The following is a 24,967-nucleotide window of genomic DNA, read 5'->3' as shown; positions in this document are numbered from 1 at the left end:
AACCGCGCGACCGCTACGGTCGCAGGTTCGAATCCTGCCTCGGGCATGGATGTGTGTGTCGTCCTTAGATTAGTTAGGTTTAAGTAGTTCTAAGTTCTAGGGGACTGATGACCTCAGATGTTGAGTCCCATAGTGTTCAGAGCCATTTTTTTTTTTTGTACTCTTACAGGTGGATTAGTTTTCGCTATTACATTTGATACGGAAATGTTCAATAATTTGATGTCACTGTGCGATCTTCCCCACGAGGGACTTAAACTTCGAAAAAGCGATATGATTATTGCCATGTACGCCCTTCAGAATTACCTAGATGAACGAAGCACGCTCCACGCAAATCTTTTTTCTAATCTTGTATAAATTTTCAATTACAAGACGGCTTATCGATTAAGAGTTTGGTGTCGTCCTTACTAAGGAAACTGTACTAGGAACGAATTTATCCTCTTCTTATGGTTCAAATGGCTCTAAGCGCTATCTGACGTAACATCTGAGGTCATGAATCCCCTAGACTTAGAACTACTTAAACCTAACTAACCTATGGACATCACACACATCCATGCCCGAAGCAGGATTCAAATCTGCGACCGTAGCAACCGCATGGTTCCGGACTAAAGCGCCTAGTACCTCTCAACCATAGCGGCCGGCTACTTGTCCTATCTGCAAAGCTAAATAAATCTGAATTTCACAGAGACAGAATGGGTTCGAGACGTCACGTCATGTGAAATACTTTCTCAAGTAAAATGGAAGGTTGTTTCCTCCAAAGAGAGTTTCGAAACGAAGAAGGCAAACCAGAGAAGCTAAGTGCAGTTACACTATCAGGAGCAGTTAAATGAAAACGGGGGAGATGGAAATAATTACCCCAAAGGTATGCCCTTATGGAAAAGTCTTTCCTGTTGCCTGCGGATCCATGACTGTAACCAGTCGTCTTCCTCTCAAAGCCAATCGACTGTCAGGAATTTATTGCTTCAGAACTCCAAAAATATGGGTGGGCCCACTTGGTGCCAAAGTTGATTAGTCTGCAGTACAGACTTTTCACTGGGAAGCCCTTACACATCCTCCGTAGAGCCCCAATACCTTTAGGAGCCCATGTGAAAGACAGTACTGACCCTCGATTTGCCTCGGCCGAAGATGTGCCCACTAGGTGCAATCACTGTTCCTTAGACAACCGCAAACATTTTTCCACGGAGACGTTGTCTTGTCTCACAGTGGGGTAGTTGTATTAAAAGTTATGACGATTACTTTGAAATCATTGACAGTTTTCATACTTCTTTTTTATGTGTCTCGTTTTAATTTGACTGTCCCCTCATAAGAGATACATGGGACACTTCGCTCAGCATTAATAAAATAACTTGTGTATATATCTACTTTAAGATCATACACCGGAATATTTTAATGTCGAGAAATATGAAAACTAGTATGAGGTACATAAAAGAAGAAAACGAAAAGTAACTCCTGGCTGCACGTTGATGAAGAGGCAAGAACAAACAATTTTTCAAACGTCCATTTTGTAGAAGTTCCTACGTTATGTATAAGACAGAGAGTTGTAGAGAAATACCAAGACGTTAAGAACGGCTTATATGTTAATGTAAGCACTATCCAAAAGAAGATACTAAACTAACATTAGCTACAATGAAAATCCAGAACCTTTTGACCACTGCCCACTGCGACTTTGGATGCTGCCAGCTGGAGTTGCGGGCAGGTGACACTGTAATTAACGTATGTAAGCGAAGCAGACACCTACGGGGAATTACCCTAGCAAAGATACGGGCCGCAAATGGGGAAATCGACTGAGAAAAGCGAATCTAACAAAGGGAAAATTATTATCCCACAGAGTCCGTGGAAAAATACACTCCTGGAAATTGAAATAAGAACACCGTGAATTCATTGTCCCAGGAAGGGGAAACTTTATTGACACATTCCTGGGGTCAGATACATCACATGATCACACTGACAGAACCACAGGCTCATAGACACAGGCAACAGAGCATGCACAATGTCGGCACTAGTACAGTGTATATCCACCTTTCGCAGCAATGCAGGCTGCTATTCTCCCATGGAGACGATCGTAGAGATGCTGGATGTAGTCCTGTGGAACGGCTTGCCATGCCATTTCCACCTGGCGCCTCAGTTGGACCAGCGTTCGTGCTGGACGTGCAGACCGCGTGAGACGACGCTTCATCCAGTCCCAAACATGCTCAATGGGGGACAGATCCGGAGATCTTGCTGGCCAGGGTAGTTGACTTACACCTTCTAGAGCACGTTGGGTGGCACGGGATACATGCGGACGTGCATTGTCCTGTTGGAACAGCAAGTTCCCTTGCCGGTCTAGGAATGGTAGAACGATGGGTTTGATGAAGGTTTGGATGTACCGTGCACTATTCAGTGTCCCCTCGACGATCACCAGTGGTGTACCGCCAGTGTAGGAGATCGCTCCCCACACCATGATGCCGGGTGTTGGCCCTGTGTGCCTCGGTCGTATGCAGTCCTGATTGTGGCGCTCACCTGCACGGCGCCAAACACGCATACGACCATCATTGGCACCAAGGCAGAAGCGACTCTCATCGCTGAAGACGACACGTCTCCATTCGTCCCTCCATTCACGCCTGTCGCGACACCACTGGAGGCGGGCTGCACGATGTTGGGGTGTTAGCGGAAGACGGCCTAACGGTGTGCGGGACCGTAGCCCAGCTTCATGGAGACGGTTGCGAATGGTCCTCGCCGATACCCCAGGAGCAACAGTGTCCCTAATTTGCTGGGAAGTGGCGGTGCGGTCCCCTACGGCACTGCGTAGGATCCTACGGTCTTGGCATGCATCCGTGCGTCGCTGCGGTCCGGTCCCAGGTCGACGGGCACGTGCACCTTCCGCCGACCACTGGCGACAACATCGATGTACTGTGGAGACCTCACGCCCCACATGTTGAGCAATTCGGCGGTACGTCCACCCGGCCTCCCGCATGCCCACTATACGCCCTCGCTCAAAGTCCGTCAACTGCACATACGGTTCACGTCCACGCTGTCGCGGCATGCTACCAGTGTTAAAGACTGCGATGGAGCTCCGTATGCCACGGCAAACTGGCTGACACTGACGGCGGCGGTGCACAAATGCTGCGCAGCTAGCGCCATTTGACGGCCAACGCCGCGGTTCCAGGTGTGTCCGCTGTGCCGTGCGTGTCATCATTGCTTGTACAGCCCTCTCGCAGTGTCCGGAGCAAGTATGGTGGGTCTGACACACCTGTGTCAATGTGTTCTTTTTTCCATTTCCAGGAGTGTATATTGAAAACGCCGAAGCTAGAAGAGCGTTCACATGCTACTGTCATGAGCATCTATTGAAAGAGGCAGAAGGAAAATGAAACTACCACCAGCCATTAAATGGTTGCAAGTCCTCGACTGTTCACAGAACGCGTGGTTCGGAGGATTGTTTGCTGGGTAAAGGAGGACAGATGGCGATCTGTGGCAACTCTGCCGAAAGAGCACAATGATGGTGCATGCACAAGTGTTTCGGAGCACGCCATTGACGGTACATTGTTGAACATGGAGCTACGCAGCAAACCACCTATACGTATTCATATATTGACCCAAAGTCACGTACGTTGCGTAGCCACAAACGTTTCCGAGTGCAGTCTTTCGCAGCCCTTGCATTAATGCAAAGTCGACTCTTGTGGCTCTTATTGTTTGTCTTAGAATCTGGATCTAGGCAGGAAAGCTAATCGTGTTGATACCTGCCGTATGGTTCATTATGATTGTATACAGAGATATGCAGTCAGCCTGGTAAGCCTGGTGGTGATGTCGTTCGGCACCGTTATCCATGGTGAAGGCTGAGAAATGCGTACGTCGCGAATGACGTGTTACCCCGCCGACAGCGGCCCTACCAGAATTGTTCAGAACTCCGGATCAAGGTCCTGCTGAGTCTCGACGTCCTCGTCCCACGATGTGGGCTGCTCATGTTGCGTAAGAATGTGGTGGTTGACAGACAGTAGCAGAACGGCTTCGCGGCGTTCAGTGGTATCTTCCTGTTGTTCATTGTTCGCTGCAGAGGACTGGCATGAGGGCTCTACAGGAATGGAATCGGTGGCAATGGTGTCGGTCTCATGGTCGGCGTCCTGCAGGATTGGATTTCTTCCTCCTGCGAGTGAGAGGTGCCGTGTTCTGACTTGGTCATTTTGCGTCTCTTTCGGTGTCTCGGAGAACGCTCTTTAGTGTGTTGCCTTCCACATCAGACGATGGCAGTGACTCACGCCTCGCAAGCACAAAGGCGTCTGTTGGTACGAAAAGTGGATCGATTACCATCCTACCGTCGGCAGTGCCTGCAGTGTCTGGTGGAAATGATGGCATTGGATAGAGATAAGCCACTGGCCATTCTTCTGCCAGTGGTCAGTCTGACTGATTTGCCCGGTGTCGGTCTGCAGAGGGCGGTTGCGGAACTGCAACGTCGATATGTAGCGTCTGGACGGACGGAGATGTCGTGAACGCCGCCGCGTAGGTTAGTGGGAGGATTGTCGGCATCGATGGAGGTACCACATCCTGCAGTGGAAGTCGTGTGATCCTACATTGGGTGCAGCCGGCCGCTGTGTCCCAGAGATTCTAGGCGCTTCATTCCGTAACCGCGCTGCTGCTACAGCCGTAGGTTTAAATCCTGCCTCGAGCATGGATGTGTGTGATGTCCTTAGGTTAGTTAGGTTTAAGTAGTTCTAAGTCTTGTGGACTAATGACCTCAGATGTTAAGTCCAATAGTCCTTAGATCCATTTGAAGCAATACGTTGGATGCAATTCAAACGTAAGTGACCTACCTTTCCGCATCCGGAACACGTCTTAGGCATAATGAACTATGGCCCGGCGGCTTGCTGTTTGTAGGTATTGTGGTACGTACCGTGGGAGTTCAGTGGGCTTATGACGTGCTCCGTTGAGGACTGGATACGTCGTAAATTGGGATCACTTTTCTGTCATGTGTTCGTGTACTGTACCATAGGTGCGGAACTTGTAACGCCGGAAATGCATATCCTCCTATTTCCATCTATCGTACTGTAAAATTTTCCTTGTTTTGTTACTTCAAGATATGACATTTCTGTCTCTTTATATATTGTAATTGTTTTACTGTTTGTATATATATATATTTATGCATTTATGTTGGTTTGTTTCGTAAATATTATTTGTACTTTTACGCTGGGTCTTGCCTAGGGAAAACTGCTGTCGAACGATTACATCGATAGGTCGTGTGAAGAATCAAAGTGTGTAGGATCTTTGGTGGTGTTAACTCTGCCGCGTGGAGCGCGGGCTGGCAGAAGGAGTCTGGCGGGAGTAGCGAGTGGAGCAGGTGTGTTGTGTGACGCTCCCGCGAGTTGCCGCGCTTTCGGGGTTTGGCAGCATGTAATTGCGCTCGACTTGCGATGATAGTTTCTGACATGGTGTCGCGGACGGGAAACATTAACTAGCGCACATCAAGAGCCCGTTTCGTCTGGTGACCGTGTCGAGAAGAAGGCGCGCCAACATCCAGCTTCTGCAACAGCGACGGCCGACAATGAGTGACTGTCGCCACCTCCTCGATCGACGGCTTCAAACCTTCAATCAACCATCAAGGAAGACTGGAAGCAAGTAAAGTTTTAGAACTGTATGGCAGACCTCAGCTTTTCAAACTGTACCATTTTCGTAACTATAATAACAGCAACTTAGCATGAACCTTTGTTGCTCATTGTCCCAATTGCATTACCAAGCAGGGTCCCTTCCTTTTCCGAAATGAACCCGAGTGTCGTTGAAATTTAAACGCCAGCATTAAAATTATACCATTCGACTTCACTGCTTTAATTTCAAAGTATTCATAGCTGGCTACAATATTCAGATTACATAAGCACAAATTAAGAGTGCGAGTTTTGTTAGCATATTTTAGCGTACCTGTGACTGCAGCTCAGCTTGGTACGTACTAAATTTTACTATTGCTAATTGTTCAGAATCATTTAATTCAAGTTCAAAGTTAAATCTCTTATTTCTAAATTGCGTAGATTCAAGTAGCTTTAGAAATGATTGTTGAGGTAGTCCAAGACTAACCGTATTTTACTTAATTTCGATGTGCTTCAGAAAGAAAGCTCACTATTAACTTCAGTCACTAAATTAACTTTCGATTTTCCGGTTTCATTAATTCTTTTGCTAAATTAAGTCAGGGTGTAGCTAAATTTATTACTTCTGACAAACTTTCAGTTTTCACACTACACGTGTCAACCTTCAGTTGCCACGCTTCTAGTGCTAATTATATGTGTAATAACCTTTCTTTTTTCAGTTACTATAGTAATTGTCCTTAGGACTGGCGACCGTGATTTTCCCCAAATCTCAAATACCTAATTACCGCTAGTTAATTGTTAACGTAACGGCTGCACATTTACTTTCTTTATTAACTTTACCCCTTTTCAAAATTAATTTCCACCAGTTTCATTAGTACATTTCCTTTCATTTAGATGTAACCCTTTCCTCCCTCTTTACCGACAGGTTAACTTCGGTGACGATTGCTTTTCCAAAACTCCCATTAGGTACACGCGGTTTCATCTTTCACTGTCATTAAGGTCGGTAAGTGAGGGGGAGGTTACACGTGGCGACCTGGTGACAGGACAATCTTCAGATTTGAGGTTGTTCTGGACACGAATTTTGCATTGTGCAAATCTCGTAACAAAGTATTGGTTACGTACAGGCCGTTACGTCAGCGAGAATAAGTAGTGGGAGTAATCCTAATTATATTTGAGATTTGGCATTTATATTGAAAATTATTAAAATGAGTGAAGGCAACAATTGCCAAAATTTGGTAGACTTGGATACGGAACAATCGGTCGAACAGTGGGAAACGCGCACTGCGGTACCCATTGTTCAGGGGCAGGCGGCTAGCATGAAAGACGCGACCACCGAAACGCAACAAAGAGCAGAAATGGAATTCCGAACTTTAGAAAATGTTTCGGAATCGGAAGTGAAAATCAAACCTGAATCCCTTTATGACGAATACGGGGGGACAATTAAAGAGGAAGCCGCTACGGAAGTGGAACCGGTAGTTTCCGGGAATTTAACTGATTTATTGAATGTTTTGATTAACGAAATCAAGAGTCAATCGGCCAAGCTAGACAATCAGAACAAAGCTATTAACGTTCTTAACAACAATGTTGGAGTTGTTAATACAAAAGTTGATAAAATCAAAGAAGATATTGTTGTAATTAATACCGAAATCGGTAATCTTAAACAGGAAATGATAGGCGTTCAGGCGAAAATTGCGAGCATAAATACTCGTTTTGATTCCGAAATTAGCAGAATCGAGAAAAGTGTAGGAGAAGCAGTTGCTCCGATCATCGAGAATAAGGTGACGGAACAAATTCAATTAGTGAAAAAAGAGGATCAACAGAAGGTGGAAACTTTAAAGACTTTAGTGTCCGAAGTAGACACTAAAGTGAGGGAGCAGGCTAATACCTGCGAAGAGAAAAAGAGGGAAGTGGAAACGCTTGCGACAACCACTTGCCAAGTAATTACGAGAGTGTCGGAATTAGAAAAGAAACTTGACGAAAAACAGAGCTATGTGCCAATCTGTGCACATAGTTCGGAATTGTTGACGAAAGAGGAGCGGTTCGACCCCTTGAAAAAAGGCGGTATACACGCGACGGATTTCATTAAAAATTGTGAAAGAGTTTTACACAGATCATGGACTAATGAGAGAAAAATTAATGCGGTTATTGATGTGCTGGCTGGTGATGCCAAGCGTTGGGGCTTAAACCTCAACATTACGAACCTGACTTTTGACGAGTTTAAAAATTTGTTTCTGGCTGAATACTGGTCAGAGCAAAAACAGCAAAGTGTTTGGCGCCAATTTGTCGTATCCAGGCCTTTCGATGCGAATTCGCGCGGCTCGATGAAGGAGTTTTGTGAGGGCTGGATCCGCAAGTTGGAATATTTGCGTGATCGCCGCACGGAATCCGAAATAGTCTGGGAACTCTACAAGAAGCTTCCAGATGATACAAAACGCTACGTAGGAAGCAATTATAGGACAGTGAATGATTTCCTGGAAAGAGTTGAGGACGAGGACAATTGGCGCAATAATCGCGACAGTGGTAGAGGCCGTGGTAACAACAACGAGTACCACAGCAACCACAACAATGATAACCATGGGAATAATGCCTACCGCAGCAATAACAATAATGGTTCGGACCGTAATAACAATCGGTACAATGCAAATAATAACAGGAATGACAGAAACCAGTATCATACTAACGTGATACGGGCTTCACAGAATAGTAATAACGCCAGAGGGTGTGATCAGCCGCCTCAGCAGCATCCGGGGAGCGTATCTGCTGGGACGAGACAGGGAAACCATTAGCCGCGCCGGTGAGGGGCCGAGCGGGCGTGGAGAAATTTTGGCGGCCCAATAACAAGAGAAAACCCAGGTGTCGCCGTTATGAAAATTCCGTATGGAATAATCAACGGCGGGAGAGTGTGCCAGTGTTAAGAGAAAAGAGTGCGCCCACAAGTAGTAGATCAGCTGTATACACTGCAGTAGAAAATACATTCGCTGTCAGTGAGAACAATTTAAGTAGTGTTCCGGAAATCGATCATAAAGTGGCAGCTGTAATACCCACAGCGGAACTGGAGATTGAGTTTAAGAATGATTCGCAATTGTTGAGAGAAGATCAGATGTCGGATAACACGTCCGTCATCGAACGAGGGGATGCAGAGAGGGATGAGGTCTGGTTAAGGCAGTTCGGTCGCTTATACGACGAACTAAGAGATTATAGGGGTCTGTATGGGAGAAGTGTTTATGGGGAGCGCGTGCAGGATTTTCCGCGTCTCGTCCCGCAGGAAGATAGTGTTTGTGAAATGATAGAAAGTTCTGGCCCTAATCGGTAGACTTTACTAGAAATAGTTGATGTTAAGGGGGAGCACGAGCAAGATTCGTCGTGTTTCGTCCCGCAGGAGTTAGATGTTGAAGTAGTAACGGAAAGTTCTGGCCCTAACTGGCAGACCTTACCGAAAGTTTCAGTGGTAGAAGTAACCGACCCATCCGACGCAAACCTCCAGTTTAAACATTGCGAGAGTATTAAGGAGAAAGATTGCGAAAATTTTAGTGATAGCCGGACACGATTGGTAGAAAAGCACATAGATTACAACGTGTATGAGGTTAGAGCTGACATTATACGGTCAGACGATAGCAGTGTGGGTTGCGCAGATCTAGCGGAAGTAATTGCAGAAACTACTGGACACATTCCTCCAGGTAGATTGGCGGATGAGATTAATCTGACCAAAGTGGAATCAACGAAGGTGACGATTAATGAATTGATAGCAAAGCAACACTCACTAGTTGACGAGTTACAGGAAAAGGTTTCGGTATTGGAGGCGAAGCTACAGGCTAAGCCTCAGGACAAACCTGTTGAAATTAAAACTGTATGTGAACAGAGGCTGAAAAAGCCGCCAGATAAGCCGGATTTAGGGTCAAAGCCGGATGGTTTTTTCTAGAATGACCTGGATATAGACGAGGATTTACTGTGGGAAAATAAAGAGACAGCCGAGGACAAGTGTAGACAGATAGTAGTGTCTGTTAATATGCATGACCTACAACTAAACGTGTTGATTGACACCGGTGCAGAATTGAGTGCTGTATCTGGGAAAATATTTGAGTTACTGAAAGACAGACCTGGCATCGTAGTTATGCCAGAAGCAGGAGTGAAAATTATCGGTGCTACTGGGAAGGCCAGTAAACCGGTCACAAAACAGATTTTTGTCAACTTCGAAATATGTGGGGCACGATTTGAACAAGAGTTTGTCGTCGTGCCAGACTTGACTACGGAAGTAATTATCGGGTTAGATTGGCTATTAAAGTACCGTGCAGTGATTAATTGCGAAACTAAAACTTTGACATGTACGTCACAAAATAAAGCAATAGTAGTTAGTTTTGACGAGGCAGGAGACGGTGTGCATAGGCAATACCAGCCTATACACATTGTTAACTGGCCGGATGCTATTGACGTAGGTATGAATTTGAACTACTGTAATGTGAGGAATCTCGGCCTTGACAGAAGTGAAAGTGTGTTGGAAGAGATAATCAAATTCCCTCCACGGATTGACATCAGTATTGGTGTGAAAAGAGATCGTTTGCGAGAAGTAATGAAGCTAAAAGCCGATGCTCGCATACGTCGTCATGACGCTAAAGCGCGTTTTGCTAAGTTTGCAATCGGAGACTTAGTACTTGTAAAAGCTCATGAGAAATCGAGCGAGATAGACAATGAAATCTCTAAATTTAAGTTTGTTTGTAATGGACCATATAAAGTCATTGGTATACCTCACACAAATGCTTATTGCTTAGAGTATCCAAGCTCTGGAAAACGATTAGGTATACGGAATATTGTAGACTTGAAATTGTACCAACCTAGGATCGATTAATACCACACAATGGGTAACTTGTACAGTATGTAAATATAGAGTGTAAGATTTAAGGATGTGCCATGTTACGATGCTTTTGCCTGACCTAGAGGTCATTAAAGAAGTTGTAATTAATAAGTAATTGATGTTGATTAAATTATTTAGGAGTTACTGAATATTAATCAATTTAAAAATCCAAGCTGCCAGTTTTCAGCTGAGTCACAGTAGATTAAGGAAAGTAAATATGCTTTTGTAACTAGCTGTCAGATTTCATGAATGTGTGTTTCATTAGTCATTGCCGATGTACTTAGGCGCTGTTTTAAGTTTCAGGCTAGTACATGCGTGTCATGATCGACAGTGTTGAGTTATCCACTGTGATAGTGTTTATGGACTCCTTGAGATTACTCGGGAGTGAGTTTTTCCGAAAGAATTCAGTGAAACGGACGTTCTGGAAATGCCGTTACGCAGGCGAGTGAGATCAAGCGTGCCGCACAGGCTGGCGCAACAATACTTGCGAGGCGAAGCCGCTATCGGCTATTGTGTCGCTGTCGGCATTTGTACCGCTGTCGGCATTCTTTGTATTCGCGAGTACGGAATGTGGAGTTGCTTTTCTTACCCGGGCAGCTGATGTGAAAGAATTCTGCTGTCAATATTTATGTTTTCTTCCATCTGCTGTATATTATTTTCTTGTTTAGCGTTAATTGGACATGACGAGAATATTAATTATGAAAAGGTTACATAAAAATGTGTATTCTATGTAATTAATTATTAGTTTGCGTATTTTGATATACCTGTTTTTTATGACCATGTACTCTGATTAATTTTGCAAATAGTATTCCATTTCTTATAGTGTTACGAATTTTAATGATTTTGGAATAGCTAAACCATTTTCTATGATTTCTATGAATTTTGATATGTTGTCAACCTGTTTTATTTTGTGCAAGATGACAGAGTGGAATAAGATTAGGAGTGTCTCCACTCAATTATTATCGTCTCAAAATTGGTTTACGATTAATTAGACGAATGCTAAATTTTGTTATGTCTTGAGCATATGCATTTCCGCTGCTTCTTTTTTTGGGACATTTTCTGAGTCTGTTTACGTTGCACGAACATCCTCAGACAATGTGGGGCACGTGTAACGCCGGAAATGCATATCCTCCTATTTCCATCTATTGTACTGTAATTTTTTCCTTGTTTTGTTACCTCAAGATATGACATTTCTGTCTCTTTATATATTGTAATTGTTTTACTGTTTATATATATATATATATATTTATGCATTTATGTTGGTTTGTTTCGTAAATATTATTTGTACTTTTACGCTGGGTCTTGCCTAGGGAAAACTGCTGTCGAACGATTACATCGATAGGTCGTGTGAAGAATCAAAGTGTGTAGGATCTTTGGTGGTGTTAACTCTGCCGCGTGGAGCGCGGGCTGGCAGAAGGAGTCTGGCGGGAGTAGCGAGTGGAGCAGGTGTGTTGTGTGACGCTCCCGCGAGTTGCCGCGCTTTCGGGGTTTGGCAGCATGTAATTGCGCTCGACTTGCGATGATAGTTTCTGACATGGTGTCGCGGACGGGAAACATTAACTAGCGCACATCAAGAGCCCGTTTCGTCTGGTGACCGTGTCGAGAAGAAGGCGCGCCAACATCCAGCTTCTGCAACAGCGACGGCCGACAATGAGTGACTGTCGCCACCTCCTCGATCGACGGCCTCAAACCTTCAATCAACCATCAAGGAAGACTGGAAGCAAGTAAAGTTTTAGAACTGTATGGCAGACCTCAGCTTTTCAAACTGTACCATTTTCGTAACTATAATAACAGCAACTTAGCATGAACCTTTGTTGCTCATTGTCCCAATTGCATTACCAAGCAGGGTCCCTTCCTTTTCCGAAATGAACCCGAGTGTCGTTGAAATTTAAACGCCAGCATTAAAATTATACCATTCGACTTCACTGCTTTAATTTCAAAGTATTCATAGCTGGCTACAATATTCAGATTACATAAGCACAAATTAAGAGTGCGAGTTTTGTTAGCATATTTTAGCGTACCTGTGACTGCAGCTCAGCTTGGTACGTACTAAATTTTACTATTGCTAATTGTTCAGAATCATTTAATCCAAGTTCAAAGTTAAATCTCTTTTTTCTAAATTGCGTAGATTCAAGTAGCTTTAGAAATGATTGTTGAGGTAGTCCAAGACTAACCGTATTTTACTTAATTTCGATGTGCTTCAGAAAGAAAGCTCACTATTAACTTCAGTCACTAAATTAACTTTCGATTTTCCGGTTTCATTAATTCTTTTGCTAAATTAAATCAGGGTGTAGCGAAATTTATTACTTCTGACAAACTTTCAGTTTTCACACTACACGTGTCAACCTTCAGTTGCCACGCTTCTAGTGCTAATTATATGTGTAATAACCTTTCTTTTTTCAGTTACTATAGTAATTGTCCTTAGGACTGGCGACCGTGATTTCCCCCAAATCTCAAATACCTAATTACCGCTAGTTAATTGTTAACGTAACGGCTGCACATTTACTTTCTTTATTAACTTTACCCCTTTTCAAAATTAATTTCCACCAGTTTCATTAGTACATTTCCTTTCATTTAGATGTAACCCTTTCCTCCCTCTTTACCGACAGGTTAACTTCGGTGACGATTGCTTTTCCAAAACTCCCATTAGGTACACGCGGTTTCATCTTTCACTGTCATTAAGGTCGGTAAGTGAGGGGGAGGTTACAAACTCCGCCACGACGTCTGCTGCTTCGAGTCCAATGGCCAGTTCTAAAATGCTAGTCCTCAGTCCCAGTCCGAAAAGAGCAACTTCAGCGTTGCCAGCATTTCCGTCTGCGTGGCAGAAGCGTTGTCCTTGTTTCATATGCCATATTCCCGCTGTCCCTATACAGTGGAAGTGCTATACAGTGGAAATGTTCTGTAAACTTTGAATTGATCAGTAGTGTCTTGTGGTGCATTTTGATGTTGAGTGTGTTCTGGGTGCTTGCAGAAGAAGGTACTGTGCTGACAGTGTTAAATTATTACAATATTCTTTCAGAATCATTTATAACTGTACTTTTTCGGTTCAAAAACTAGCCATGTTGAGAGTGTATTGAGGATTGTAAAGAAAACTTAATGCTGGCTGTTCGGTCGTTTTCGTAGATACTTTGTGTGAACTTTGTGGTCAGGTTATATAGGGTATGCTGGCTTATGCGTAATATGGAAATTCTGTGAGCTTCATATGGTTCTAACTTTGAAATTTGACTGTGTTTATCTTATTTTGGTGGGATGTTGTGGCATGTGACTGGTATTCGTTTGTGTGACGTAACCTTGGCGGGATAAGACCAGAATGGCTAGCATATTTCCGTGCTCTTACTGGTTGTCTTTCCTGTTGCGTCACTTGTGATAGGGGTCTTGTATTGGTGAATTTAAAACAGTCGTCTGTCTGGTGATAACCGCCTCGACGTTATGTTCGACGCTACGACGTCATCTTGCGGCGGATTTTCACTACTACTAACTTCTCCTTGTGGCCAGAGAGTTCAGCACTGTTTGGTAACCACTTTGATGTCCAGTACGCTGTCGCAGTGTTATCTTGCTGCGGTTTCGTCAACTATCAGGGCGTAACTCCTCCCTTCGACTAAGGAGTGCAGCACTGTAGGGCTGAGTGTCTTACTTTATCATAGATGGGTGCATCAACTGGACACTGAGACACTGACATCTAGTGACGTAGGCGTGAAGTGAACTCTTTTTGTTTCTTATTTTTATACGATAGAGAGAGACACGAGAAGAGCGCTGTCGTCTTAATCCTTAGCGTCTGTTTTAATATCATGTGGATTTTTCTTGTCCAAAGTTCTTATGATGATATGTACTGTACGTTGTAACATTGACCTGTGTAATCTTGCGTTAATACGCGGAAACAGAGTAGGAATATTTCTATAAAAGCTGGTGGCAGCTAACGGATTAATTAATGATGGAGGTGAAACCATGTCAATGAATATGGAGGGTGCACCTAACAGTGTTCGTCGACACAGTATTGACACACCCACAGGCAGGCACAGTAGGGAGATACCACGTAGCAGTCCATGGGGAGAGACACCTAGAAGATCAAACATGGAAAGTCGCATGACAGAGGCTGTGGAGGAAATAATCACAGAACTTCAGACAGACCTTAGAGGAAAGAAAACATCAACGGTTATATCCTCATCGGTAAAGAATAAAATATGGATTCTTGCATTGGGGCAGGCGAAACTATATGGGCAAATAGCAGGGAATTAGCAGCAGTAAGCGCTCCTGATTTGCAAGCACGTTTTGAGAAACTACAGGCAGAGATAGTAGAACTGAAAGCGGAGAACGAGAAGTTGAGATCCGAAAATCGATCCCTTCCAGTGTCCTTCGCAACTGCGGTTGCTAGTGTTCCCCAGAGAAATTTGAAAAGTAAGATGGAACAACAGATTAGTCAAATGAAAGCGAAACAGACTAGCACCCTCTTTTTCAAGTCAGATAATAATACAGATGTTAAAACAATAAGGGAAGTGGTAACAAAGACAATAAATCCGAAACAGGACAAAGTTAAAATAAAGGCAATAAGATCAACGGCAAACACTGTAATTTTTGAGACAGAAACACAAGCAGATAAAATAAAAATAATGGAAAAGACAGCACAGCTTCAGAATATCGGATGTGAGGAACCTAGAAAATTTAGGCCACTGCTTGCTGTGTATCAAGTACCAACAACTCTAACTGATGATGAATTTCTCGAAGAGTTGTATGAAATCAATTTAAGTGAGTACATTACAAGGGAAGAATTCAATGAGGGTGTTTCAATTAAGTTTAAAACGGGACCACGAGGGAAACGTACAGTAAACAATGTCCTTGAGGTATCACCAAAAATTCGTCAGCAGTTATTACTTAGTGATAGAGTGTATATTCAGTTTGAAGCATTAAATATTAGAGATTTCGTAGGTGTACAGAAATGCTTTAACTGCTGGGGTCTTGGACACTCCACTAAACGATGTGATAAGATGCAGGTGTGTGGAAGATGTGCCAAGACAGGGCATAAGAGAATTGACTGTAAAGAGGAGACAGAAATTGGATGTATACCATGCAAGTATAGGAACAAGGTTTGTGACAAGGCAGGGGGGCCTGAATGTCAAACATATAAAATGCTCTATGAAAGACAAATTGAACGTACAGATTACGATATAGTGAATAATGTTCACTAACATGAACCGTAACTTAAATAGCGAGACAGTAAACCCCCAACCAGTCACGGAAGTACTCACACAGGCATCTAATTCTAGTTATACTAAACAACTGACGATAATCCAACTCAACTGTATGGGAAGTACCCATGTAGATATGGAACTCAACAGGTTAATAGACGAAATACATGCTGATATAGCTTGCCTGCAAGAGCCACACATGCGGGGTGGCAAAGTTACCGGCTTATCGATGCAATTCACCACGATTGTGGGAACTCAAAATGCTAAAGCAGCAATAGTGCTGATTAATCCTAATTTGACTGTGACAAGGATATCTCAGCTATGTACAGAACACATTTCAACAGAAGAGATTGTACACGGGCGTGACATATGGATAATTTCATCTATATATGCCCAATATTCATATGAAATTGATCCCTTTATTGAAAAAATGAGAGATATTTCACGGTTTTCACAAGGGAAAAGATTGCTTATATTAGCAGACATAAATGCACGGTCAACTGTATGGCATGCTGACAGGACAAATGTTAGAGGACACATGGTCGAGGATGTAATAAACGAATGTAATTTATTCCCATTAAACAGAGCGGGACAACCGCCAACCTTTCGTGGTCATGCCGGTGGCCAAAGTAATATTGATATTTCCTTGGCAAATGATATTTCTTTACCACATATAAATATGTGGGAAGTCATGGATGGGGCCACACATAGCGATCACATTGTTATTATTATCCACATAGACAATTACAGAAACACTCAAAATATTCAGACACAAAAACAGTATTTAGCTTTTGGTAGGGCAGACTGGAACAAATTAAGAAATGTAATAGAAGAATCGGTATTGTACACAACCCAAGGTAGTATAGACTTTAAAACACATGTTTTGACAGATGTCCTGCAAAAAGCACAAACAAGTGCCATCCCACTGGCCAGTGCAAAGCGGAGGCATCAACGATCTTGGACAGCTGAACTGACTCGACTACGGAAAGACTCGCGGGATAAGAGAAAGTACTATCAGAGGGCTACATCAGCCCAAGAACGACAGCTTAGACTGGATCAGTACCGGAATGCAAAACTAAAGTATAAAACTGAACTCTGTAAAACCAGACAAAAGTATTGGACCGACTTTGTTAAAACGAATCTACAGAAAGATATATGGGGACAACCATTTAAACTAATGACTGAGCGCATTAAAACCCCGATGGTGATGTCAACGCTAAAACAAACAGACGGAACCATGACAAGCGGCTGGAGATGCTCAGCAGAATATCTCCTAAACAAGCTCTTACCAGATGACTCATACATAGACGACGAGCGACATCATCGTGACCTACGTGACGGTATAGAATCTGCATATGTAAATCAGGATGTCACACTCCCTTTCTCGCAGGAAGAGGTAGCCCTAGCAATAGATAAACTCAAAAATAGAAAGGCGCCAGGCCCCGATGGAATATACACAGAAACATTGAAGAATGCCAGTTTATTGATCACCCCGTATCTAACTGACCTTTTTAATGAAGCCCTTCTACAAGGAAGAATCCCTACACTCTGGAAAATGGCTAATGCAGTCATTATTAAAAAGTCTGAAGATAGGGATCCTACTGACCCGAAATCCTATAGACCTATCTGTCTCCTGAACACACTTGCAAAGGTGCAGGAGAGGCTCCTGTGTGATAGACTACAGGCACATAGGCGCCTTTTTGGTCTAACTCCCCACCAATTTGGATTTAGAGAACAAAAATCAATAGATGACGCCATAAACCGCGCCCTACAAATTGTGAGTAATACGACGGAGAAATATGCGGTCGCTGTACTCATTGATATCGCTGGAGCTTCTGATAATCTCTGGTGGCCGTCACTATTTGCCAGACTAAGGGAAATTCGACTACCTACTGCCTTGTATTATAGTTTTATGGACTACTGTAGGGGAAGAACTGTAGAATGGAAAGCAGGAACACAGAAGGTGGTTAAGAGAGTAACCAAGGGATGTCCACAGGGATCAATCTGTGGTCCCATCTTTTGGGATATAGCAATAGAGCCCCTATTGGACATCTTGGATAGGGATACATTTGTAGAAGGTGTTGTTGCTTATGCAGATGATCTTTTGGTTGTTGTTTCTGCACCATCTAGACTACAACTGGAAACAAAGTGTACATTAACACTACAGATGATCAATCACTGGTGTAATCAGAACAAATTGAAAATAGCAGGAAATAAAACAGTTTACTTATTGCTAAAGGGAATACTCCAGCGAAATCCTAGTATAAAATTTAATAACATTAATATACAAAGGAAACAGGTAGCAAGATATTTAGGACTCCATCTAGATGAACGGCTCTCCTTTAAAGAACACATACAGCGCACTGTAGACAAAGCTGCTAAAATTATGCATAAACTTGCGAGATTAAACTCAGTGCAGTTCAGATTACCATTAATGACGATGCGGATGTACCACACAGCATTATTTGAGTCTATCTCATGTTTTGCAGCAAGTGCCTGGGCACATCGTCTACGTTTAGTAACTTATAAAACAATAGTCAGGAGAGGGCAAAGAAGTGTATTACTTAGGATGTCGGGGGCGTTTAGCACGACACCTGTTGAGGCCCTGTATGTGATCCTAGGAACATGCCCAATAGACCTCACTATTCGCTGTAGAGCTGCCTTATATTGGTTGAAAAATGGTGACTTTGAAACGGTTTTCCAAATAACAGGAGAAAACATACAAACCAAGCAACAGTTACACAAATGGAAGTTAGACACGTGGCAAAGAGAATGGGAGACATCTGACAAAGGGCGGCGTGTGTTTTCATTTTTTCCAAATGTATTTGAGAGGTTGAAATTAAAACATGTGGAGCCAAGTCGTGGCATGGTTCACTACCTGACTGGGCACGGACCATATCCAATACATCTGTACCGCATGGGAGTGAGGCAAACAGAGATTTGCACGTGTGGCATTCTTGGAACGCCTGAACATGTTGTGCTCAGGTGTAATCTACTCAACTATGAACGACCTGCAATAAGAGATGATGTGGTAAGTGCGGTCCTTCGGGACCCAGATAAATGGAACACCTTAAATAGTCTGGCTGACTCAGTGTCAATGACACTGCTTGATATATACAAAAATCAACATCCTACTGCCAGAACAAGAATACAGACAGCGACAGAACTTCAACACATTACTTGGGAAGATACAACCTCTGACAGTGACACAGACAATAGAACTGACAGTGATTAATGTTGACGGAAGGTGTAGAAGGGCTGCGAGATAGATATTGAACATAATACATGGATGTAGATGGGTCTAACTCACAATGATTATATCACACATACTGTTGATGTACTTCATTTAACATACACTGTAAATTCCCAATTTTGTCTTAAAGAGCATCAGACATCTTATTGGACATTCGTGCAGATTCCCCTTCCTGGCTCACAACCTTGTCACTTATCTTGCTACATTTTTCTGGATTTACTTGTGCTACCTTAAGTAATTTTACACTTAAGTTATAATAAATGAAACTTTCACGCAACTAACCTTTGATTTGTCTATTTAGTCTTCTAGTTCTTATGATATATTAATATGGTTTTTCTGTTTTTGTAATCTCATTTTTATTAATGTCACATAAAGGAATCTAGTTAAGGTCAGTTTACAGGCACATACATAGCCTTCACATTTAGGAACTGTATGTGAGAGAAGCAGACATCTATTTTCTTTACTCTAAGTATAATCATATTTTCCTTTAATTAATTATATTAACTTTGATACTAACCTATTCCTTAAAAATGATAACTTGTGTGATATCTCATACTTTCACTTAATTATTCCTGTATGTAAGATTGTCTATGCAAGTTATTTTAATATATATTAAGCTACTATGTTTCATGTAAAACACGAAAATCACTTATAATCTTACATAGATAAAATTGTACTCTAAAATTGTAGTTGCGAGAACTCGTCTATCTGTAGACACCTTATAGTTTAGAATTTTTTTTCTTTGTTTTCTTTTGTTTTTCATTTCTTTTTTTTATATATCTCATTTGTTCCATTTTATATCTAAATATTTATATTATTTTTTTTATCAATTAGTTTAGAGATAAACGTCACTTACTGTAATAAATAGCGTACTAACACACAGAGCAACAGCCAGGGTAGAAACATTAGAATAGGTCCGCCTCCACGTGGCAGGGACGGTAACGGAATGGGGACTTGTCAAGCTGACATAACTTGCAAGCAACCATTCCGGCTAAGAGACCTAACACTGCCTGGCTTGTTACTTGTTTTAAGTAGCACACGGCCCACCTTAGTAACCCAGGTGGTGGGCTACTCTGTAGTGTTTAAATGAAAAAAAAATGTCCTTGTTTCATGCCTCGAAGAAACCTGTCGCTCGTTGCGTCGATGATAACTTCCACACACAACGTGTTACTTACTATCGAAACGACGATGTCGGCAACCGGAATCTTGGCCTCATCCTTTAAAAAGCAGTCGACATCGAGTCATTTTTGTCTAGCAATGTCGTTTCTAAAAGCGAATCTCAGTGTTGCTTTACGGTACTGATTCGCCACGATCTTGTCAAGCTACGGCGTCACGTTAGTGTCGGCCGAAGGAAGCAAACAAGCTGTACGCGTTCATGCACTGTGTACATTCCCGTACAGCGAATTTTACTTTACATGCATGTCCAAAGAAACACTGCATCGTAATTCGGAATAAAAAAGGCAATGCAGTATTGTACTTATGCGCCAACAGCGTGAAAATGACTTTCAAACAAAATGTCTCCTCTCTACAGGAATACAAATAATGGTCGTATGAGTTAAGGTTGCAGACAAATGCTTGAGGAACTATGGAAGTTAGGATGTGGCCGTGAGTTGTGTTCGGATAGCATAATGGTAAGTTCCCCACTCGTGATAAGCGGGAAATTCGGATCCCACTCCCGGTCCAGCTCAAATTTTGATTCTCGTCATTCCATTACACTGTTGATGGTTGTCCATATTCCAGACTGCGAATACATTTCATGTGGTACCTTAGCTTTCTATATGGCACTTATATTCCAAAGGTGAGTATGTTTTATGAACAATTTACAGAATACTGATCAAAATGTACGTGAAGTAAGATACATTTCTGATACCTTTTGGCGGGTATTAGTGTTTCAAAATATGACGGTGTAGAGCCCCGGGAAACTAGTAGGAAAGTAGTCTACACACACGAGATTCTAGCTCAGTCAATTTTACACGAATATTTCCTGCACCTAAATACTCTACAAATATATTTCATTATTTTCCTCGACAGAAAATATCTACTCAGTGGAGAAATCTATTGTTATTCATTGCTGTAACAGTAAGTTCACAATATGCAGCGTGGGGAGTTCCTGTGTGGGAAATATCGTGGCAGGACTTTTACGTGTAGCAAATATAACGTTCTGATGCTACCACGGAGTAATTAAAAATTGACTTTTGAACGTGTTCTAGAAGCCGAGATGTCAGAGTTATGCAAGCGTGAGTCGTTTTGAATCAGTTTACAGAGCGAGCGCGCGCCGTTTCACCCACTGCGCCATCTGATCGAGCTGACGCAGTCTGCAATTACACAGTTCGTGTATGACTCATCTACTAACACTAAAATCAGTGAAATATGTCTTCGCAATTTTTCTCGAAAATATAAATATTCAGTACTAACCTGAATCAAGCACATCAATATACACTTCTGGCCATTAAAATTGCTACACCACGAAGATGACGTGCTACAGATGTGAAATTTAACCGACAGGATGAAGATGCTGTGATATGCACATGATAAGCCTTTCAGAACATTCACACAAGGTTTGCGCCGGAGGCGACACCTACAACGTGCTGAAATGAGGAAAGTTTCCAACTGATCTCTCATACACAAACACCAGTTGACCAGCGTTGCCTGGTGAAACGTTGTTGGGATGCCTCGTGTAAGGAGGAAAATGCGTAACATTACGTTTCCCACTTTTATAGAGGTCGGATTGCAGCCTAACGCGATTGCGGTTTATCGTATCGCGACATTGCTGCTCGCGTTGGTCGAGATCCAAAGACTGTTAGCAGAATATGGAATCGTTGGGTTCAGGAGGGTAATACGGAACGCCGTGCTGGATCCCAACGGCCTCGTATAACTAGCAGTCGAAATGACAGGCATCTTATCCGCATGGCTGTAATGGATCGTGCAGCCACGTCTCGATCCCTGCATCTACAGATGGAGACGTTTTCGAGACAACAACCATCTGCACGAACAGTTCGACGACGTTTCAGCAGCATGGACTATCACCGCGGAGACCATGGCTGCGGTTACCCTTGACGCTGCATCACAGACAGGAGCGCCTCCGATGGTCTACTCAACGACGAACCTGGGTGCACGAATGGCAAAACGTCATTATTTCGGATGAATCCAGATTCTGTTTACAGCATCATGATGATCGCATCCGTGTTTGGTGACATCGCGGTGAACGCACATTGGAAGTGTGTATTCGTCATCGCCATACTACTGTTTCACCCGGCATGATGCTATGGGTTGCCATTGGTTACGTCTCGGTCACCTCTTGTTCATATTGACGGCACTTTCAACAGTGGACGTTACGTTTCAAATGTGTTACGGCCCGTGGCTCCATCCTTCATTCGATCCCTGCGAAACCCTACATTTCAGCAGGATAATGCACGACCACATGTTGCAGATCCTGTACGGGCCTTTCTGGATACAGAAAATGTTCGACTGCTGCCCTGGCCAGCACATTCTCCAGATCTCTCACCAATTGAAAACGTCTGGTCAATGGTGGCCGAGCAACTGGCTCGTCACAATAAGCCAGTCGCTACTCTTGATGAACTGTGGTAGCGTGTTGAAGCTGCATGGCCAGCTGTACCTGTACACGCCATCCAAACTCTGTTTTACTCAATGCCCAGGCGTATCAAGGCCGTTATTACGGCCAGAGGTGGTTTATCTGGGTACTGATTTCTCAGGATCTATGCACCCAAACTGCGTGAAATGTAATCACATGTCAGTTCTAATGTAATATATTTGTGCAATGAATACTCGTTTATCATCTGCATTTCTTCTTGATGTAGCAATTTTAATGACATGTAGTGTAAAATGTTAACTGCGTCCAGTAGATTTTTTTAAATTTGTTTCGGTTCCAGAGGGTTATAAGATTTTTGTTTTTAAATTCATAGAAAAAGTCAACAATTTCTTTGTTTAAAAGCTATTTTCGTAAAATGATAATTGACCAAGCGCAAGTTTTAGAAGACGTTTTTTAATCTTAGAGTTAATAAAATTATAATTATTTAATGGCGCGTTAGTAAAAATCTTTTCAAAGGAAATAATCCTGAAATGATTACTGTACGGACATCCGCAGGGACGATCTAATCAGTTACAAACTAGGCCTTTTTCTTTAAAATAAAATTTCTGTATTGTTTTGAAAGAGGTAATTCTTTGACTTAACATGGGCTATATTTCCAATAAATATCAAGTATCTAATTTGCTCCAGGCTCATACATTCTGTTTTCAGGTAATATTTTTGCGTTGATGTGTGCGTGATTTGAGCACTAAGTATCCAATAATGGATTTGAGGAAAAGCGGCATAACTTCGTGAGACTCCTTGGCTTGATGAACAGAGCGTTTGTAATTCTCTTAGAACTAGAAATTTAGTATGGAGAGACGGTAGAAACGTTCTGAATGTTTTGCAACTCTTTATGCTTTGGGCATATGTATGATTTGTCATTGCTAAAAATATTCACTTCTAGATCATATCTTTATAAAAAAAAGAGACTGAAATTAATACTTTCGGTCATAAGCCAGTATATTTGTCTGACAGTCCGTCTTCGTAGCGTAGCGGTAGCGTTTCTGCCTATTACGCAAGGGGCCAGGATTCGATTCCCGGCAGGGGACTGTGTGTTGTGTGCCCTTCATCATCATTTACCCGCAAGCCGCCGAAGTGGCGTCAACTAAAAAGGACTTGCAATACAGCGGCCGAACTCCCGCGCATGGGACCTCCCGGCTAGCAATGCAATATGATCATTTCATGTCATTTTTTGTCAGACATTTTGCATACGTGACAGCAATAAATAACTTGCACATATGAGTGTTCAGTATATTTACATTATTTAATGATATGCATTAATAAGGGCAGCGTGAAGTGCTAGTAGCAGCAATTACGTGCTGAGCCATCAGTACTGTTAACACTGGAAATGCTATGAGGTGGCGGTGTATTTCCTCTCAATTCTGGTGACATTCTCCGTTTATGAAAGGACTTTTATTAGTCAGAACCTCGACGTATATCAGATGAATCCCCCGGCGAAAATCCAGCCGTTGATAAAATCCTTTTTGGACCCCAAACACAGTTTAAACAGTCCACCGCACACAAGGAATCGGAAAGCATAAAAAGTCGCCTTTTAGCGAATTTGCGACTGACGTATTTATCACGGTGGAAACCACATTTGCAATGGTAATATTTGCATTGCTCGTTCAAAGCTGCTTTGAATATAAGCGCACAGCTTTCCTTTGTCAACATGTTTACCGTTTTTATTAAGCGGAGAGGGTCTGACGTCGCTCTTCGACGAGTCTCTCTCTCTCTCTCTCTCTCTCTCGCTTTTTCTTCCCTTCCCCTTCCGTTGACGTGTACCGCTTGTGCGCGTGTGTATAAATCGGACGTGAGTAGAATTGCAGGCGTCGTTTGCTGTGCGCTGGCGCTCAGCGGCTCTGATGGACGGTTCTGTGTTTCCGCGCAATGTTTTCCAAGTGGACTCTCCACTTCTTCGCTTTGCTTACGTATCACCTTGCAAAGCCGTCTCTGTAGAATTGTCTCCGGTTGTGTAGTCACGTGCCAACATGTGATAAACCACCACATTCATTCACGGCTCACGCTGTAATTCGTTGCTTTTTACCTTGGATAATAAAAAATCTCGTTCTCTTACGTGCAGCAATTGTTTAACTTTTTAATCTGTTTTACATAAAAAATAACTGCCACTCATTTAAAATACTTTTTCGCAATATACTCAACCATGAAACATTTCCCATATTAGGGAATTAAGAGCACTGTAGGAAAATGGGTCATAGAACTATTTTTACTTCGCAACATGAATGACAAAATTCACAATGGAGATGAAAAGCCATTTTTGAAGCATATTGGCGCTGAAGAATCAGTATCAGCTGGGATGTAAACGATCCAGTGACGTCAATGTGACTACTACCGGGCCGGCAAGTCATTACTCTGATGCAACTTACGCCTTCCCACAGCGGAACACTTCAACGGCGGAATCGAAGATTTGTGGTAGTGTACCTGGGCGCATTATGTGTTACCACATCCCCTAGATGGTCAGCCGGCCGCGGTGGCCGAGCGGCTCTAGGCGCTATAGTCAGGAACCGCGCGACCGCTACGTCGCAGGTTCCA

Source organism: Schistocerca cancellata, chromosome 8 (assembly GCF_023864275.1).
Source record: "Schistocerca cancellata isolate TAMUIC-IGC-003103 chromosome 8, iqSchCanc2.1, whole genome shotgun sequence".
Lineage (NCBI taxonomy): Eukaryota > Metazoa > Arthropoda > Insecta > Orthoptera > Acrididae > Schistocerca > Schistocerca cancellata.
This window is presented reverse-complemented; position numbering follows the sequence as displayed.